Here is a 15908-nt window from a genome sequence, read left to right on the forward strand (position 1 = left end):
TTTGGCCTGGTATGGCTCAGGAACAGCTGTGCATCGTTGTTGCTGATTGGGAGCCATACTTAGGTAGCCCTTTTTCCACCTGTCTTTTGTGGGAAGTTGTTTTTGCACTGCTGTATTTTAGCCTGCAAAACTGTTTAGCTGTCATTCGTTTTTCGTATTGTTGTTTTTGTGTAGTGTTCTAAATAAAAGTAAATATGAGCATTCACATACCCGCTGCATTTTGGTCTACTCACTACGACGGCCGTGACAGAAATAGTTTAAGAAGGTCCTACCAAGGTTAATTTTGTTATTTGATTTTGAATTTTAAGACCCTTTGAAGTATCAATATATTAAACCATTATTTTTGGCCTTACTGATATTGGCCCATACGAACGCATTGAGTAACAGATTCATTACATGGAACAGGATGTTTGTTCTGAAGTATTTGTCCTATATCTGAGAGATAAGAAAGATCAGGAAAACTTTTTTATTTATTTCTTACATGTATTTAACCCCTTATTTTGGCCCTGAACAGTCTCCATGTATACTTCCATTCATTTTTTAAACTGGTACCAAAGGACCTTCAGACGAATCTTGTGAGGCCTGTGGGCATCCTAGAGCAACACAAGCGACATGTACGTGTTGGGGGGGTGGTAGAGCAAAACGGAGAACACCATCTTGTGTGTGGTTCGGGCTAATTTAAATTTATTTAACCTTTATTTAACTAGGCAAGTCTGTTAAGAACAAATTCTTATTTACAATGACGGCCTACCAAACCTCTCCAGACCAGCCAGAGTGTAATGAGTATCCTTTAAGTAATCTTTGTTGAAAAATGGTATGTCATGGGGGTGGGCACAGAATACCCATGCAGGGAGATGGTCAGATGGTTTTAATTCAACCATAGCCACTGTATTACACCATTGCAATACAACTACATTTATTCCGCTGTAGGCCCAAGGGGGATGTGGTATATGGCCAATATACCATGGCTAAGGGCTGTTCTTATGCACGAAGAAACGCGTTCTTTCTGGATTCCATTAGAATGACGATCACAGAGAAAAGGACGGGGCAACAAGTCTTACAATTCCAACTATTGAATCCTGCAAGATTCTGTTCCTAAGTATACAACTACCTTTTTTGGATACAGCAGCAAAGCTGAATTTTTTTTGTTTTGCCTGTGCTTCAAACGTCTATATCAGTCTGCTAATACAGGACAAGTAAAGGCCAAGTGCACTACTTTTGGGAAAATATATATATTTTTAAATTCTGATTATTCAGGGGGTGCTGCAGCACCCCTACTTCCCATGGCTATCCTACTAACTATACTAATGTCCTTCTATAACCGAGGCTCTGACATAATACATAGCTTTCAGAAGGCTCCAACTGATTTTGACATAATCACCTCATGCGAAAAGTTATATAGGCTGGAACCGGTATCGCGCTGTATTCGTGGTTTGCACCTCTATGGGCTGAAATATCGTGGCATTACTGAACACTCGGCCAATGGTGGCAAGTTAGGGAAAGTGGGGTTTTTTTAAAGAAGAAAAAAAAGAAGAAGAAGAAGAAATAAGGGAAAGAAAAGGGCCTACGAATGGGTATACCCCCTGCCTGCCTGGCCATGCAATGTGTTTTTACTAGTTGTCAATAGGTGTATGAATGTATGTATGGTTTATGGCATGGATTCAAATAGTATTCATATATGGCTTATTAGACAGTTCATCTGAGGGGGAAAAAAACACAAACCATTTGCGAGCACAGACTGGAATATGTTCCGGGATTCATCCAATGGCATTGAGGAGTACACCACCTCAGTCATCGGCTTCATCAATAAGCGCATCGACGACGTCGTCCCCACAGTGACTGTACATACATATCCCAACCAGAAGCCATGGATTACAGGCAACAGCCGCATCGAGCTAAAGGCTAGAGCTGCCACTTTCAAGGAGTGGGAGACTAATCCGGACGCTTATAAGAAATCCCGCTATGCCCTCAGACGAACCATCAAACAAGCAAAGCGTCAATACAGGATTAAGATTGTATCCTACTACACCGGCTCTGATGCTCGTCGGATGAGGCAGGGCTTGAAAACTATTACGGACTACAAAGAGAAACCCAGACGCAAACTGCCCAGTGACACGAGCCTACCAGACGAGCTAAATGCCTTTTATGCTCACTTCGAGGCAAGCAACACTGAAGCATGCACGAGAGCACAAGCTGTTCTGGATGACTGTGTGATAATGCTCTCGGTAGCCGATGTGAACAAAACCTTTAAACAGGTCAACATTCACAAAGCCGCGGGGCCAGACGGATTACCAGGACGTGTACTCAAAGCATGCGTGGACCAGTGTCTTCACAGACTTGTTCAACCTCTCCCTGACCGAGTCTATAATACTTACCTGTTTCAAGCAGACCACCATAGTCCCTGTGCCCAAGAAAGTGAACGGACTTGCTTAAATGATTACCGCCCCATGGCACTCACGTCGGTAACCATGAAGTGTTTTGAAAGGCTGGTCATGGCTCAGATCAACAGCATCCTCCCGGACACCCTAGACCCACTCCAATTTGCATACCGCCCCAACAGATCCACAGATGTCGCAATCTCAATCGCACTCCACACTGCCCTTTCTCACCTGGACAAAAGGAACACCTATGTGAGAATGCTGTTAATTGACTACAGCTCAGCGTTCAACACCACAGTGCCCAGGAAGCTCATCACTAAGCTAAGGATTCTGGGACTAAACCTCTCCCTTTGCAACTGGATTCAGGACTTCCTGACGGGCCGCCCCCAGGTGGTAAGAGTAGGCAACAACACGTCTGCCACGCTGATCCTTAACACTGAGGCCCCTCAGGGGTGTATACTTAGTACCCTCCAGTATTCCCTGTTCACCCACGACTGCGTGGCCAAACACAACTTCAGCACCATCATTAAGTTTCCTGACGACACAACAGTGGTAGGCCTGATCACCGACAATGATGAGACGGCCTATAGGGAGGAGGTCAGAGAACTGGCAGTGTGGTGCCAGGACAACAACCTCTCCCTCAATGTGAGCAAGACAAAGGAGCTGATCGTGGACTACAGGAAAAGGAGGGCCGAAAAGGCCCCCATTAACATTGACGGGGCTGTAGTGGAGCGGGTCGAGCGTTTCAAGTTCCTTGGTGTCCACATCACCAACGAACTATCATGGTACAAACATACCAAGACAGCCGTGAAGGGGGCCCAACAAAACATTTTCCCCCTCAGGAGACTGAAAAGATTTGGCATGGGTCTCCTCAAAAGGTTCTACAGCTACACCATTGAGAGCATCCTGACCGGTTGCATCACCGCCTGGTATGGCAACTGCTCGGCATCTGACCGTAAGGCGCTACAGAGGGTAGTGCGAACGGCCCAGTACATCACTGGGGCCAAGCTCTCTGCCATCCAGGACCTATACAAATAGGCGGTGTCAGATGAAAGCCCATAAAATTGTCAGAGACTCCAGTCACCCAAGTTGTAGACTTTTCTCTGCTACCGCACGGCAAGCGGTACCGGAGCGCAAAGTCTAGGCCCAAAAGGCTCCTCAACAGCTTCTACCCCCAAGCCATAAGACTGCTGAACAATTAATAAAATCGCCACCGCAAAATTTACATTGATCCCCCCTTTTGTACACTGCTGCTAGTCGCTGTTTATTATCTATGCATATTCACATCACCCCCACCTACATGTACAAATGACCTCAACTAACCTGTACACTGACTAGGTACCGGTGCCCCCCTATTTTAGTCTACTTGGTGTGGCAGACCAGGGGGTTGGGTCAAAACATTGACAAAGATCAGACACGGACAGAGTAGGATTAGCTCAGTTTCAAAGGTGTTTATTAAAATAATAGTTCAAAAGAAAAGGTCTTCCCCATGAGACCCTCTCCGGGATACCGTCTTCTTGGCTCCAGGTCTTGCTGTATCCTGTGGGGATCAAAAACTGAACTCACTCCTGTTACCTCTGCAACCATCCCCAACTATACAGGAGTCCTTTCTTCCCCCATTCTCTCCCTGTGTGCTGCCCTTCTGGCAACTTTATGGGACTTGCACAGCTGGTGAGCAATCAGCCCTTGATTACTCACCAACTCCCAATCAGCCCCAATTAGTCCTGGCCGGAGAGCCCGTCGAGACCTGGCACGTCCAGCAGATGGAGCCATCGCCTGGTGATGTATACTCCGTCTATCGGGGAGGGGACAGTCATCAGTGCGACATACAGTGAGGGAAAAAAGTATTTGATCACCTGCTGATTTTGTACGTTTGCCCACTGGCAAAGAAATGATCAGTCTATAATTTGAATGGTAGGTTTATTTGAACAGTGAGAGACAGAATAACAACAACAAAATCCAGAAAAACGCATGTCAAAAATGTTATAAATTGATTTGCATTTTAACGAGGGAAATAAGTATTTGACCCCTCTGCAAAACATGACTTAGTACTTGGTGGCAAAACCCTTGTTGGCAATCACAGAGGTCAGACATTTCTTGTAGTTGGCCACCAGGTTTGCACACATCTCAGGAGGGATTTTGTCCCACTCCTCTTTGCAGATCTTCTCCAAGTCATTAAGGTTTCGAGGCTGACGTTTGGCAACTCGAACCTTCAGCTCCCTCCACAGATTCTCTATGGGATTAAGGTCTGGAGACTGGCTAGGCCACTCCAGGACCTTAATGTGCTTCTTCTTGAGCCACACCTTTGTTACCTTGGCCGTGTGTTTTGGGTCATTGTCATGCTGGAATACCCATCCAAGACCCATTTTCAATGCCCTGGCTGAGGGAAGGAGGTTCTCACCCAAGATTTGACGGTACATGGCCCCGTCCATCGTCCCTTTGATGAGGTGAAGTTGTCCTGTCCCCTTAGCAGAAAAACACCCCCAAAGCATAATGTTTCCCCCTCCATGTTTGACGGTTGTGATGGTGTTCTTGGGGTCATAGGCAGCATTCCTCCTCCTCCAAACACGGCGAGTTGAGTTGATGCCAAAGAGCTCCATTTTGGTCTCATCTGACCAAAACACTTTCACCCAGTTGTCCTCTGAATCATTCAGATGTTCAGTGGCAAACTTCAGACGGGCATGTATATGTGCTTTCTTGAGCAGGGGACCTTGCGGGATTTCAGTCCTTCACGGCGTAGTGTGTTACCAATTGTTTTCTTGTGACTATGGTCCCAGCTGCCTTAAGATCATTGACAAGATCCTCCCGTGTAGTTCTGGGCTGATTCCTCACCGTTCTCATGATCATTGCAACTCCACGAGGTGAGATCTTGCATGGAGCCCCAGGCCGAGGGAGATTGACAGTTCTTTTGTGTTTCTTCTATTTGCGAATAATCGCACCAACTGTTGTCACCTTCTCACCAAGCTGCTTGGCGATGGTCTTGTAGCCCATTCCAGCCTTGTGTAGGTCTAGAATCTTTTCCTGACATCCTTGGAGAGCTCTTTGGTCTTGGCCATGGTGGAGAGTTTGGAATCTGATTGATTGATTGCTTCTATGGACAGGTGTCTTTTTTACAGGTAACAAACTGAGATTAGGAGCACTCCCTTTAAGAGTGTGCTCCTAATCTCAGCTCGTTACCTGTATAAAAGACACCTGGGAGCCAGAAATCTTTCTGATTGAGAGGGGGTCAAATACTTATTTCCCTCATTAAAATGCAAATCAATTTATAGCATTTTTTACATGGGTTTTCTGGATTTCTTTGTTGTTATTCTGTCTCTCACTGTTCAAATAAACCTACCATTAAAATTATAGACTGATCATTTCTTTGTCAGTGGGCAAACGTACAAAATCAGCAGGGGATCAAATACTTTTTCCCTCACTGTATGTCTTCCTTCTCGATAGGGCATCCGCGTTTCCATGCTTCGCCCCTGAACTGTGCACAACAGAAAAAGAGAAGTGTTGAAGGGACAAGAACCACCTGGTGACCTGATCGTTTGTGTCCTTTCCCCTGGCCATCCAGACCAGGGGAGCATGGTCCGTGACCAGGGAGAAGTGGGTACCTAACAGGTAATACTTGAGAGTGTCTAGCACCCACTTCACCGCTAGACACTCTCTCAACAATACTTTTTTTCCTCTAGGTATCAGCTTTCGGCTGATGTACATGGGGTGCTCCTCCCCATTGTGTATCTGGGACAGAACGGCCCCTAGTCCCGTATCACATGCATCCGTCTGGACCACCATCAGGCACCTGGAAATCGGGCGTTACGAGAATCGGATGGTAGCACAGCGCTTCCTTCAGACGGGGGGAAGCTATAGCCGCAAAGTTGGGGATAAACCGGCTATAGTATCCTGCCAGTCCCAGGAAGCACTTGACCTGTGTCTTGGTGCATGCAACGGGCCAGTCACGTACCGTGTGAACCTTCCTCTCCTGGCGCTTGACGTTCCCCCATCTGATTAAATACCCCAGGTACTCCACCTCCTCAAACCCTAGTTTGCATTTCTTGGGGTTCACGGTCAACCCGGCTTGTCTGAGTGCGTCCTGCACCGCCTGGAGGCGCGTCAGGTGCTCTTCCCAACCTTGGCTGTGGATGATTTCATCCAGATAGGCCGCTGCGTACTGCTGGTGGGGTTGAAGCGCTCTGTTCATCATTCGCTGGAATGTGGGTGGGGCTCCGTGGAGACCGGACGGGAGCACCCGGTACTGATACAATCCGTCTGGTGTCGAAAACGCCGTCTTCTCCCGGGAGGAGGCTGCCAACGGTACCTGCCAATATCCTTTGGTCAGGTCAAGGGTGCTGATGTACCGGGCCTTTCCCAATCGGTCGATGAGCTCGTCCACCCTCGGCATGGGGTAGGCGTCGAATAAGCTTATGTCGGTCACACCACGGAAATCATTACAGAAGGGGAGGCTACCGTCCAGTTTGGGCACCAACACGATGGGGCTGCACCACGCACTGTGGGACTCTTCAATGACCCCCATCCTCAGCATAAAATCCACTTCCTGTTTCACGGGTTTCCTTCGGGCCTCCGGAATCCGATATGGCCTCTTTTGTACCGTTTCCCCGGGCCGGGTATGGATGTGGTGTTCAATGAGGGTCGTGCGGCCTGGCTTCTCGGAAAACACCACCGTGTTCTGATCGACGAGCTCCCTGAGCACTTGCTTCTGGGCCGGGTCGAGGGCCTTATTGCTCGGGACCACCACTGGTACCGTTGGCGTCCTGGGTCCCGACCATAACACGGCCAAGGCTGTCCTCTCGTGCCACTTTTTCAACAGGTTCACGTGGTAAATCTGTTGGGGTTTCCGTCTCCCCGGTTGCCGTACGCGGTAATTGACAGGTCCCAGCTTCTCGATCACCTTGTATGGCCCGTGCCATGTTGCCAGGAACTTACTTTTGACCGTGGGGATTAAGACCAACACCTTGTCTCCCACCTGGAATTCTCGGGGCTGGGCTCCCCGATTGTAGACCTGGGCTTGGGCGCGTTGGGCCTTCTCCATATGTTCCCTCATGACTAGCCATATGGCTGTCATCCGCTCCCTCATCGTCTCCACGTGCTCTACCACGCTGCGTAAGGGGGTCGGTTGGGCTTCCCACACCTCCTTGGTGAGGTCCAGTAGGCCGCGTGGCCTCCTCACATAGAGGAGTTCGAAAGAGGAAAACCCAGTGGAGGACTGGGGTACTTCTTGGATTGAGAACATTAGGTGGGGTAGTAGTTGGTCCCAGTTCTTCCCGTCCTTCTCGATGACCTTTCGCAGCATTTGTTTGAGCGTTTTATTGAAGCGCTCGTTGAGTCCAACCGTCTGCGGGTGAAAGACGGACACCCGGATCGGCTTGATCTGCAGGAGAGCACACAACTCTTTCATTAGGTGGGACATAAACTCAGTACCTTGGTCTGTCAGGATCTCGTTCTAGATGCCCACCTGGCTAAAGAGGTGGAACAGCTCCCGGGCGATTCCCTTGGATACTGCCACCCGTAGGGGAATGGCCTCAGGATACCGGGTGGCATAATCTGCTATCACCAGGATGTACCGGTGTCCTTGCGCTGTTTTTACCAGGGGTCCCACTATGTCCATGGCGTTCAAAGGGCACCCCGATGATCGGTAGGGGGACCAGTGGGTTTCGGAAGTGTGCTTTTGGGGCAGTGAGTTGACACTCCGGGCAGCTGCGACAGTAGTCTTCCACGGCCCTCCTCATCCCGGGCCAGTGGAACCGGGCAGCGATCCATTCCCCTGTCTTCTCCATTCCCAGGTGCGCCCCCAATAGGTGGGTGTGGGCCAGCTGAAGAACGGTTCCCACGTACCGTCGGGGCAGCAACAATACCTCTCGAAGTTCCCCCTGTTGACGCGACACCTGATACAAAAGGTTATTCTTCATTTGGAAATGGGGGTATCGCCAGTCACTCACCTCCGGAAGTAGCTATCCATCCACTGCTATCACTTGGGCTGCGGCGGCTTTCAAGTTCGGATTCTCCCACTGGGCCGTCCCGAATTGTCCCCTCAGTTGGCACCCAGCGTGTGTCTCGACTGGCCCCTCAAAATCGAGGAGGGGGAGACTGGGCTCATCCTCCAGTGGTTCCAGCGCCCCCTCCGACTCCGGACCCATAGATACGGGTTGGTCAACCGGTTGCTTCCGGGCCGTACAGGCAATGGGTCGTCCCCGCTCTCGTCTTCGGACGGCTCGTATCTTTTTCTTCAGCTTGTGCCCCCATAGGGCCGCGAACAGCGGACAATCCTGTCCCACTAGGAGAGGTACCAGTAACTCTGGTACTGCGCCCACCATCATCTGGCAACTCCCTGGTGGCGTCACGATGTTGGTCCATACGGTTGGATACCGCTTTGTGTCACCGTGAACACAGGAAATGGACATCTCCCTACCCCGATCGGTCTCCTGGTTCAGCAGGCTCATGGTTACGAGCGTAAGCATACTTCGGGAGTCTAATAGAGTTTCCGTGTCGTGTGCGTCAACCTTCATCGGGACCATGGGTGCAGTTGATTCGTGTTGCGCCCAACAGGAGGTGACATAGTTCACGGCGTGACCCAACTCGCCTCCGAGGCTTGCTGATGGCATCGACTCCTCTCGAGCCTGTCAATTCCAGGCAATGTGCCCCCGGGCGCCACACTTAAAACACATCCTTTGGTCTCCATCTACCTGGGGTCGTCGGTGGCGGGTCGGCCCTACCCCAGCCGTCTCTCCATGGCCCTGCCGACTGTCGGTTCAGGGTACACAGCGGTGGGGCTGTCCTTCCGTCCCTTCGAACGAGTTACCGACTAGGCCCAACTCCCACTCAGCAGGGCCTGAGTGTTCTGATGCGTCTCCACTGCTTCCAGGAGGCCCTCCAAGGTCTGGGGTGTGCATAGACTCGCTGCCCTCTTCATGTTGTGGGGTAGCACCCGTAAGAAGCGATCCAGGACCACTTTGTCGAGGATGGAGAGGGTGGATACGTCGGTTAGGAGCATGCCCTGGTGACGCACAGTAAGTCGCTCATCTGGGCTCGGGGGGGGGGATGCGTCGGGTACGAACCTCCAGTCGTGGAACAGTTGAGCCCGATGGGCCAGGCTGTACCCGTAGCGGCTGAGTGTCTTCCGTTTGAGTCGGTCGTAGTTAGCCGCCTGTTCGTCGTTCAAGTCCCAATACGCCTTTTGGGCATTCCCAGAAAGGAACGGGGCCAGCAGACTTGCCCACGTCGGCCTTTGCCATCCTTCCCGTAGCGCTGTCCATTCAAACGTACAGAGGTATGTTTCGATGTCATCGTCTTCCGTTAGCTTGATTAAAAACTGGTTGGGATGTGATTCAGGAGACGCTCCTCCTTGCAGCTTCCTGATTTCCTCAACGAGGCGGACGTTTTGTAGTCGCTGTTCCTCCAGCGTTTGTTCCTGAACCGCCTGTTGTGCTTGTTGGGCCCGGACGAACTGAGATATCAACTCGTCCATGCTGATGCTGTGTAAACATCAACCCTGATCTGACCACGTTATCAGAATGCCCACATTCTCCACCACTTGTGGCAGACCAGGGGGTTGGGTCAAAACGTTTACACAGATCAGACACGGACAGAGTAGGATTATCTCAGTTTCAAAGGTGTTTATTAAAATAATAGTTCAAAAGAAAAGGTCTCCCCCATGAGACCCTCTCCAGGATACCATCTTCTTGGCTCCAAGTCTTGCTGTATCCTGTGGGGATCAAAAACTGAACTCACTCCTGTTACTCTGCAACCGTGCCCAACTATACGGGAGTCCTTTCTTCCCCCACTCTCTCCCTGTGTGCTGCCCTTCTGGCAGCTTTATGGGACTTGCACAGCAGGTGAGCAATCAGCCCTTGATTACTCACCAACTCCCAACCAGCCCCAATTAGTCCTGGCCGGAGAGCCCGTCGAGACCTGGCACATCCAGCAGATGGAGCCATCACCTCGTGATATATACTCCGTCTGTCACCAGGCCTCGACGAGTCTCCCCCTGGTGGCTGACCTGCTGTACGCCACATTGGTAAATATTTTCTTAACTCTTCTTGAACTGCACTGTTGGTTAAGGGCTTGTAAGTAAGCATTTCACGGTAAAGTCTACACTTGTTGTATTCGGCGCATGTGACAAATAAAGTTTGATTTGATAATTGGAGGTTTACTTTACATCAGAGTAAAACACTGCAGCAAAACCCTGTTTTTACTTGAGTAACATTGGTAAGCTCTAAGTAATAATATATTCAGTTATGAAATATTAATTAGGCCTATTTGCCTTATCGATTTTGACCTAGAGCTTGTTTGCAGACCGTTGCGCAAGTTAAGATCTGTCATTCAGATGACACATTTCTTTCATATATTCCGTTTAATAATGGTTTTGCTTTCATAATTTTGCATTTATTTATATAAAAAAATGTTACGCTAAGGTTTATCCTTACTGCATGCATGTCTATTGTGCCAAAAATCTAGTTATGAAACTTGAAATTTAGACCGCTATAACAACTCAGGGTCAGTACATATTCCCTTCCCCTAGAGGGGGATGTCTACCTTATAATGAAAGTTGAGATTTTCCTTTAGTGTCAAACCCCATATGGAAATACAGACCTACTGTATGTGTCTTTTAGAAATATTATAGATATTTTTTTTTATTTCAAACTGAAGGAAAAAGGAAACCGCACACTGCTCTTGATAGTATCACTGATCTTTAATGTGCGAGTGCCTTTTGAATTTTATTTCAAACTGAAATCCATTTTAATTTCAGTAGCTCTATTGTGTAAATCTTGTGTAGTATACTTCACTCACCCTATGTCTTGCCGATTGATTGATATCAAAGCAAAGCCCATAAACAGCTGTATGAGATACTAAAACCAGCCTTAAACACAGAGAAACAGTCATATAAGCCTAAAATTTAATTCCCCAGACATGCATGTTGATACTGACCTAGCTTTTTCTATGCCTCGTCTCCAGATGGTGTGCTATGCACAGACTGTCACACCCTGATCTGTTTCACCTGTCCTTGTGACTGTCTCCACCCCCTCCAGGTGTCGCTTGTTTTCCCCAGTGTATTTATTCTCTCTCTCTCTCTCTCTCTCTCTCTCTCTCTCTCTCTCTCTCTCTCTCTCTCTCTCTCTCTCTCTCTCTCTCTCTCTCTCTCTCTCTCTCTCTCTCTCTCTCTCTCTCTCTCTCTCTCTCTCTCTCTCTCTCTCTCTCTCTCTCTCTCTCTCTCTCTCTCTCTCTCAATTCAATTCGCTTTATTGGCATGACGTAACAATATACATATTGCCAAAGCTTATTTTGGATATTTACAATATAAATAAAAATGAGAATCAAATATTGTCAACGGGACAACAGTAACAACAATAACCAAGGGTCAAAATAACCAACACATTGAACAATAATCATACAGTAGAGGACATGTGCAGGTTTATTGGTCTGTCAGACACTGTCCCTCAACTTATGGCAGGCAGCAATGTAGTGCGCTGCCAACCCACAGCTCTCTGCGTCCTCCCCCAACAGGACGGGTAGCCTATCCTCATCAGAGAGGTCTGTGAAACCTTGAATAAGGGTTTCAAATTTGGGGAAATGACACTCTCTAATTGTTTTATATTTTTGACATTTTGTCAGGAAATGTAGCTCCGTCTCAGGTTCTGCTGTTGTGCAGTGGTTGCACAGCCTTTCCTCTACAGGGAGCCAGGTTTTCCTGTGTCTACCCTTTTCAATGGCAAGGCTGTGCTCACTGAGCCTGTACTTTGTCAAGGTTTTTCTAAGGTTTTGATCAGTAACCATGGTCAAATATTTAGCCATAGTGTACTGTCGATTTAGGGCCAGATAGCACTGCATTTTGCTTTGTGTTTGTGCTTGGTTTCCCAATAAGCAATGTAGTTTTGTTTTGACTGTGTTGTAATTTGGTTTATTCTGATTGATTGGATGTTCTGGTCCTGAGGCTTCAGTGTTTTAGTAGAACAGGTTAGTGAACTCAGCCCCAGGACCAGCTGGATGAGGGGACTCTTTTCTTTGCTCAGCTCTTGGCATTGCAGGGATTGGTAATGATATGAGAGGGGGTCACTGTATTTTAGATGTTTCCAAAACTTAATTGCTCTTTTTTGAGTTTTTATTATTAGTGGATATTGGCCTAATTCTGCCCTGCATGCATTGTTTGTAGTTTTCCTCTGGACACGTAGGAGAATCTTACAGAACTCTGCATGTAGGGTTTCAATGGGGTGTTTGTCCCATTTGATGAAATCTTGTTTTGCAAGTGGACCCCACACCTCGCTGCCATAAAGTGCAATTGGTTCAATGACATATTCAATTAGTTTTAGCCAAATTTTAATAGGTATTTCAATTTGAATTTGCTTTTTAATGGCGTAGAATGCCCTGCGTGCTTTCTCTCTCAGTTCATTCACTGCCTCATTAAGGTGTCCAGTTGAGCTTATTTTTAAACCTAAGTAATTGTAGTGTGTACAGTACTCTATATATTTTGTACCAATTGAGAACTTTGGTCTAATTCCCTGAGATCTGGATCTTCTCTGGAAAATCATTATTTTAGTCTTTTTGGGGTTTACTGCCAGGGCCCAGGTCTGGCAGTACTGCTCTAGCAGGTCCAGGCTCTGCTGTAGGCCAGGTGCTGTGGGTGACATCAGGCATAGGTCATCTGCGAAGAGTAGGCATTTAACTTCTGAATTGTGGAGACTAACACCAGGGGCTGAGGATTTTTCTAGAATAGTGGCCAATTCGTTAATGTAAATATTGAATAGTGCAGGGCTCAGATTGCAACCCTGACGAAGGCCCCGCCCCTGGTTAAAGAATTCAGTTCTTTTCTTACCAATTTTAATGCTGCACGTATTGCCAGTATACATTGATTTAATTATGTCATATGTTTTTCCCCCTACACCACTTTCAATAACTTTGTAGAACAGTCCTGTATGCCAAATAGAATCAAATGCTTTTTGGAAGTCGATAAAGCAAGCGTATATTTTGGTATTATTTTGGTGGACATGTTTATCTATCAGGGTGTGTAAGGTGTAAATATGATCAGTTGTGCGATGTTTTGGTATAAATCCAATTTGGCTTTTACTCAAGACATTGTGCTTATTAAGGAAGTTTAGAACTCTTACATTGATGATACTACAGAAAACCTTCCCCAGGTTACTGTTCACACAAATGCCTCTGTAATTGTTAGGGTCAAATTTGTCTCCGTTCTTAAAGATTGGGGTTATGAGTCCTTGATTCCAGATGTCAGGGAAATAACCTACACTCAGGATCAAATTAAACAGTTTTAATATAGCCAATTGAAATTTTGCACTAGTGAGTTTGAGCATCTCATTTAGGATGCCATCAGGTCCGCATGCTTTTTTAAATTTGAGGGCCTGAAGTTTCTTATAGAGCTCCTGGTCAGTAATTGGGGAGTCCAATGGGTTTTGATTGTCCTTTATAGCTTTTTCTAATCCATTCAACTTCTCATGGATTTGGCGTTGTTCTGCGTTTGTGTCAATTTGAACGGTGTTGTAGAGTGTTTTGAAATGGGTCGTCCATACGTCACCATTTTGTATCGCTAATTCCTCTTGTTTAGATTTTTTTAGTTTTTTCCAATTTTGCCAAAAGTTGTTTGTGTTTATGGACTCCTCAATTAGTGTCAGCTGCTTGCTGTTGTACTGTGCTTTTTTGGTTCTGAGTGTACGTTTATAGAGTTTTAAAGTGTCACAGTAATGAAGGCGTAGTTCACCATTATTTGGGTCTCTGTGCTTTTGGTTGGATAGTGTTCTAAGGTTTTTCCTTATAATTTTACAATCTGCATCAAACCAGTTGTCATCTGCGATTTTTTTTAGTTTTGTTTTTTATCAATTTCAATTGTGCTTCTTTTGCCGTTTGCCTGAATATATAGTTGATGTTTCGTACTGCTAGATTGATGCCTTCTTTACTGTGAGTGAATGTGGTATCCAGAAAGTTATCTAAGAGTGTTTGGATATTTTGGTTCCAGGTTGCTTTCTGGTATTCTTCTGTGCTGTTTTGGGCCCATCTGTATGAATTTCTGATGTTGTACAGCTTACTGGGCTGTGAATGTGTGGTTGTTTCCATGTCTGTTCTTTTGAGGAACAACGTAATTTGGCTGTGATCAGACAGAGGTGTTAGTGGCTTGACAGTGAATGAGCTGAGAGAGAAAGGGTCCATGTCTGTGATCATATAGTCTACTGTACTGTGGCCAAGAGGTGAGCAGTAGGTGAATCTCCCCAAAGAGTCCCCCCGTAACCTACCATTGACAAAGTACAGACCCAGGCTTCTACAGAGCTGCAAAAGATCCCTTCCGTTTTTGTTGACGGTGCTGTCACTGTTGTTTCTATGGGGGAGATTAAGACAGTTAGAAACAGTATGGCCTGTAATAAAGCTGTCCCCTCGTGTGCTCGTTAGATCAGGTAGTGTTCCTGTGCGCGCATTTGTGTCCCCACAGATGAGCACATTTCCCTGGGCCTGGAAATGGCACGTCTCTTCCTCAAGGGTGGGGAAGATCTCCTCTGAGTAATATGGGGATTCTGAGGGGGGGATATATATTGCACAAAGGAACACATCTTTTTCTGTCAGTACAAGTTCTTTTTTAGTTTTAACCAAATGTGGTATTTGCCAATTTTGAGGGGATCAATTAGATTTTGTAGTTCGGATTTGTACCAAATGATCAATCCTCCAGAGTCTCTGCCTCTATTGACAGAGCTGTGTTTCTGTGACGGCACAATGACCTCTCTGTAGCCTGTGGGACAGTGAGTGACAACGTCAGCCTTACACCATGTCTCCTGCAGAATGATGACATCAACATCTTTAAGATTTTTGTTGAACTCCAGTGCTAAACTCTTCAGACCAAAGGTTGATGAGTTTAGGCCCTGGATGTTCCACATGCTAACTGATAGTGATTTCATGTTGCAAAAAGAAAGAATAGCAGTCAGAAACACAGTAACTATTAACTAATAAGTTGTTAAGAGTGAGATAAACAGGATATCAGCTAACATTTATTCTGTTATTCTGTTAAATATTCCTATTCATTGAACAAGTAAATTCTAGTACAATAGGTGTGTGTGTGTGTGTGTGTGTATGCGTCCGTGTGTGTTTAGTGCAGTTTAGTGCAGATGTATTGGAGGAGCTGTTTAATCTCACTTAATCCTACAGGGTTCTCCTGTCCTCTGACGACCTCCGCGTAGCTGCGCTGTTCCTGCTGTTGGGCCCTGTGAGGTGGAGGGGGGCCAGGTCTGGGCCGTGGGACTTCCTCTCTGGTCGGGTAGGGGTGGTGGTCTGGTGCGGGATAATAGGCTGGGCCCGGTCTGGTCTGGCTAAGCCGATGGAAGTGGTGATGCTCTGGGGGTGGGTGGGGCCTGTGGGGTGCACTGGGTCTGGTGTGGCGTTGAAGGGGCCTGGGGCTCCTTGGTGGTGCAGTGGTCTGGTAGGGGTCTCTGGGTGGTCCTCTGTCCAGTACAGCATGGGGTGTTTGTCTACCAAGTGCCACGTCCTTTAGAGACTTGGCAAACATCCCTACTGTCTGCTTCCTCAGGTGGGAGTGGT

The sequence above is a fragment of the Salmo salar genome, chromosome ssa15, assembly GCF_905237065.1.
Source record: "Salmo salar chromosome ssa15, Ssal_v3.1, whole genome shotgun sequence".
Lineage (NCBI taxonomy): Eukaryota > Metazoa > Chordata > Actinopteri > Salmoniformes > Salmonidae > Salmo > Salmo salar.